This window comes from Panthera pardus, unplaced genomic scaffold (assembly GCF_024362965.1).
Source record: "Panthera pardus isolate Hobbes unplaced genomic scaffold, ASM2436296v1 HiC_scaffold_1, whole genome shotgun sequence".
NCBI lineage: Eukaryota > Metazoa > Chordata > Mammalia > Carnivora > Felidae > Panthera > Panthera pardus.
Window position 1 is genome coordinate 70,586,049 of NW_026526654.1, and position 6,033 is coordinate 70,592,081.

A 6,033-nucleotide genomic window follows, 5' to 3' on the forward strand; every position below is an offset into this window, starting at 1 on the left:
CAGGCCCCGAGAACAGGAGCAAAACTGTATTCAGTGCAGCTTCCTGGCGGTAATTCCAGCCCCATTAACTTTATAGCTCCTGATACTACTAAATAGCAAAAGTTCCTACCTTTTTAATAAAAAATTCAAAAATTTGGTTTTGAGAACAGAAAATATTATTAAAGTGCCTACGAAAATGCAGAATTCCAGAACATTGAGGAATATAGGTAATGAGGTAACCATTTAAATTTGATTGAGCAGAAGTACGAGGGACATTTCATCGAGTACGATAATTCTGAGCACCGATTCCACTGTGTGTGTATGTTTGCAGGGGAGTGGTTCCCCACGCCACTGAGAAATTCTCTGACACCAGCGGTGTGTCCCACAATTCAACTGAATTCTGACACTATCTACTAGAGGGAATATCAAGTTAACCCACAGGTCAAGGGCTCAGTCCCACAAAATGCCTTCCCCACTTCCGATGCCAATCACAAGCCCCAGGTGATACCTGTGCTTCAGACCCACCTTATAAATCAGATGTTCCCATCACTCCCTCCTTGAGTTCTATAAATCTGTTAGTGTGGCTCACAGAACTCAGGATACTAACACTCACTAGATTATCAGTTTATTACGAAGGATACGAAAGGATATGAATTAATAGCCCAGTGAAGAGATCCACAGGGCAAGGTCCCAAGCAAAGGAACTCTGCCCTCATGGAATCTTGGACACCCTCTCATTTGCCAACCTGGAAGCTCTCAGAACACTGTCCTTTTGGGTTTTATGGAGGCTTCCTTACATAGGCATGATTGGTTATATCACTGACCACCTGCTATTGATTCAACCTCCAGCCGCTCTCTCCTCCCAGAAGGTTGGGGTGGGACTGAAAGTTCCAACTCTCTAAACACATGGTTGGTTCCACTGGCAATCAGCCCCCATCCTTTGGTGCCATTCAAAAGTCACCTCATTAACATAAGACACCTGTATAGTCTCAACAGTTTGGAAATTCCAAGGTTTTCAAACCTACAAGGCTTATCTCATTCTGCCATTTTTTTTTTTTTTTTGTCTTTTAATCAACATTGCCTCAGGACAGGCAGGAAAATGGACAGAAAAGTTTTATTCATATTCCTCTAGGAAGAACTATTCATCCGATGTGAGTGTAAATAGTGTTCCTGCTATATACACTTACAGTTTAATTCTGAGTTACACAGGAAATAGATGACTGACAAATGTCCTAAAGTCTGAAACCAGAAGAGAGGCAAGAGAATATATGAAAAATGGAAAGGACCAGAACCAGCATCCATTTGTTTTTGCATAAAATAATGTTTAGATATAAAAGCCAGAATGCAATTAACAGTCTTATGAATGCCTTTGCCCTCAAACTCTAGGAAAGATGGTCCAAGACGTGGAGAAGGTCGAGACTGAGAGAGGAGAAGGTACTGAAGACAGACTAAGGATTGAGTGAAATTGTGTATAAAATACCTTTCACGTCGAGTATACAGGTGGCATGAACAACTTCATGTGAGAGAAGTTCTATATTTTTCATTTGGGCAAATCAGCAAACCAAACAAACTCATTGGATATACTCTTCAAGGTGAGTCTGGATGTCCCCAAGGACGTTAACATTCCCAAATTATTCCACAGCTTTCTTCATGGGTGAGATTGCAGCACCTTAGGTGTACTTCTTTGCCTTCCTTCTAGTCCCTCCACCCCCACACACTCCAGATTGTTCCAAGAATATCCTGTACTCGTAAGCTACACTCAGAGATACAGTGACACATGCAGGGAAGAGAAGGGGATTTCGTAGAACCTCTTTTCTCCTCTTTGCTCCAAATTTAAGTCAACACACTTTTCTGTGACTTGTTTCTGTGATCACTGTGAATGTATCTCTCTGCCAGATACCTTTTACACTCCACAGACATTTCATAATGCTTGTTTAAGGAAAAAGAAAATGAAGCCATGGTTATCAAAGACTTCATCAAAGCAAGGGAAACAATCACTGTTACTTCTGTGCTGGAGAAATTTCTGCCAGTCTTGAAAGTGTCTCCTGACTTATGACTGTAAACACAGATATAAACTTGTCTACCAGAGGAGAAATTTATAAACTATGGGTCAGCTTTAAATATCACTTCTATTGAGCATAGCAGTAAACAAGTCACATCAGACAAAGGTAAGCTCTCTGGTAACACATGCCAGGGCTACAATAGCCCAGACCTTTGCTTCTGTTGTATATTTAAGTGCAACCAGGACTGTGGTAAATTTGTTTGGCTGTAAAAGAGAACACTAGGATCCCTGATGAGGATACCCAGATTATATGGAACACTTCGTGTTTGAAGTTCTGCTGAATTAAATGTGTCTTAAAACTCATGAATCCCAAGAATTTATACTCCTCTCAGATAGATTTACTACATAAGTATCTGGCACTGGAGCATGAAGAACAATGGAAATGGTGCTGACTGTTGGAGAGAATTTTTAGACGTGAAAGACACATCTTTCTGGCAATCCTCTGGTCTATAGGAAATAAGTATCTTACAGTTTTCTACTCTCCGAAGGCCTTCATCTAAACCAAGAAAACTAATCTACTTTGGGGAGTAACTGCCAGTTAGAAGAGTAAGAGAGCATTTATATGGGGAAAGGGGACCAATTCTGAAGAGGCAAAAGAAAATGGAACACAGCCAAAGGGACCTGAAGATAGTTACTATGTCAGCATAAGGCATGCAGTCAAAAGGATGTAGGATCAAGCTGATCTGGAAGCTCGTGGAACTTCCAGAGAAGTAGAGAAGGCAGTGAGGAGACCATCTAAGGAAAAGAGGTGTGTAGGTACCATGTTGTCATTGCTTGTCTACCTCTGCTTAAAAATTCCCAGCATGGCCCCTATTTTTATTCCATAAGCAAATGTGTTTCCACCGTCCAGAAACCTATTGTTGTGGAGCATTGAAACAGAAGAGTCCAAAGGAATGGGAGCATGAAGTATCCAAGGAAATCCAAGAGAGAAAATATCAGATGGCTCAAGTTTTTCTCAGCATTATGAAGAGACATCCAGAACCTCTCCTTAAACAAGTATCACGTACTGCCCAAGGCACTATATAGTCTTAAACAAAAGCCACCGCCTGACTCTGAGATGATCAAATCTCTCCAAACATTGCTGGAGCCACAAAAATGTGGGAATTTTATTAAGATTGTTGTCGTTGATGATGATGATGATGATTATAGAGCTATGGAAGAAAGTAGCCCACAATCATAAGGTTTAAAGTGTGCCTTTTTAAACATACATTTATGTAGCATTTGGGGTAAAGGGAAGAGGAAAGGGACTGCATGGGAAATCTGAGGAGAAAAAGACTACTCTTCAGAGTGACTTAGACTGGCCCCATCATGGTTACAATGAATATTATGATTATTAACCGTTTATTGAGTAGTAGCTACATGACTTTTTAACCCAATACTTAACCAAAATGTTCTGGATAAATTAATCCTTAAAATTGCCCTTTTAACTTTCCTCTTGGTGTTTAGATATTTGCTGAAAGATAGAAGGCTTCTAAGAATACTGGAGGGATCAAATCCCTCAGTAAAGTGCCACTTCTGATGGCATTTAGGGTCCACTCAGATGACCTTAAAGAATCTAATCTCATTATCTGTAATGTAATCACCTCTGTTACTATCCAAGGTCATATTCGCTTTTTTGGGAATATATAGTAACAGACACATATTCTACTGACTAAGACATGGACATACTCTTCGGGGACCACCATTCAATCCACTACACTGGTCAATAAACACATAAATTTAGGCATTAGAAGATGGCTTTATGAAGAAAACAGAGCAGGGAGAAGGGATAAGAGAGTGACAGGGGATACTATTTTTGATAAGGGTTAGAGAGAGCATCTGTAATGAGGCGCATTGTAGTGGAGACTTACTTGAAGTAGATGGGAGAGAAGTCTTTCAGGCAGAGGAAAGAGTAACACAAAGGCCCTAAAACTAGTTGTGTTAGAAGTGAGAACAGCAAAGAGACTGGTATTATGAGAATAGAAGTGTAGTAGGAGACGGGTCAGAGGCAGAATTTGAACTTTATTCTGAGTAAAAGGGGAAGCCATTGGTGTATTAAGCATAGAGGAATAATCAGTCTGACTTTTACTACTGTGCCTGATATACAATGTGGAGAGGGCAGCAAAGTAGTGTGACCATTTAGGAAGATACGGTGATATTCCAGGCAGGAATAGGGCTAGGGTAGTAGCCATGGAAGCGGTGAGAAGTGATTTGATTTGGGATATATTCTGAAGGCTGAGCCATTAAGATTTGCTGATTGAGGGGCTATATGTGAGAGTGATAAAAAGAGTCAAGGATGATTTCAATGTTCTTTTTGCGCACGTGGCTGGATGGATATAAGCCAGCACCAAGTGAGACTTAGAAGATGGGGAAGAAGCAGATTTGGGAGCGAGAATCCTGTTTTGGATTTGGAAATTCCTTTTAAACATTCAAAGAGAGATACTCTTTTGTGAGTTGGCTATAGGAATCTGGAGTTCAGGGCGAAAGCTATATATCTTGGCATCATTGGTGGATAGCTGGTATTTAAAATCATTGTAGAGTAAGTGTAATATAGAAAAAGGACTAAGACTGAAGAACTCTAAAATCAAGAAGTCAGCGTGATGTGGAGGAATTAAGAACCAGATCCGTGAAGTGAGTTAGTGATGTAAAACCATGAAAGTCTGCTGATCTGGAAACCAAAATAAGAAAGTGATTCAAGGAGGAAGTAGTCAACTGTGTCAAAAGCTGCTGATAGATACAATAAGATGAGGATTGAGGATTTGCCATGGAATTTATCCATGGCCAATCATTGTGAGTCATGAGAAGAACATTTTTGGTGGAGTGTGGACACAAAACCCATTTAGAGCGAGTTCAAAAGGGAACTGGGAAAAAGAATCGTAGACGACTAATTTGGGCAATTGCAATGATTGTTGCTTTTAAGGGGAGGAGAGAAATCGAGTAATAGCTGGGGGAATTGTTTTTTTAAGATTGGAGGAGACACTATAATACCATGCTGATGAAAATGCTCCTGTTGAGAAGCAAAAAATGATAATGCAGGAAAAGGAATGAGTGCAAGAGGGATGTCCTCAAATAAGTGAGAAGAGACAGGGTCCAGCGCCTGAGTGGTCAGTCAGCTTTGGAAAGGACCAGGGCATGTCTTTCTTATAACAAAAAAGGAACTCAGAGTATATAGTTGATCTATTAGTGTGAAGATGTGCCTTCTAAGGGCTTTTATTTTCCCTGTGCAATAAAAAGCAAGGCCATCAGCTAAGAATGAGGAGAATGGAAAAGGATCAAGTGTGAAAAGGTGTGGAACAGCCTTCCTAAGGGAGTAAATTGTCAAGCACAGCACTGAATTGTCTAGTGAATTTTCTAGGACACCACTATCCTATAGATACACGATGTAAGCCAAGAATGGAATTTCAAACTTTCCAGTAGCCACCTTAAAAGGGCAAAATAAAACTGGTACAATTAATGTTAATAATATATTGTATATAACCAAATATATTCGAAATGTTATTTCAGCATGTATCAATATAAAAAATTGAGAAGATTTTAAAAGCCAAAAAGTGTGCATTTTACGGTTTCAGCATGCCTCAATTCAGACTAGCCATATTCAAGTGCTTAATAGCCACATGTAGCCAGTGGCTACCGTATTAGATATGGCAGTTCTAGGGCATGAAATAGTACTAACTATTTGGATAGTGGATAACATGAGGGCCCCTTGAGATCAGTAGCCATGAACTGAAGTGAAATTTGCATGACTGTGTGTTGTTCTTAAGTCACATTCAGAACTCACATAGAGATGGGGAGTAAGCAGAGTCGGTCTTGACCAGGGATGGAGTTTTGTGAGCAGAATTCAACCAAAGGAAAATGGGAGAAGGGAATTGGTGGCATGTACAACCAAATGATTATACAAATTAAGCAAAGAACATAAGCCACAGAAGTAAGGGAGGGGGGCAGTGTGAAAAGGTGATAGAGACAATGGGAGTTCTAGTAGGGTCAAAGAACTTTCAGAATTGTAGCTGCTATGCA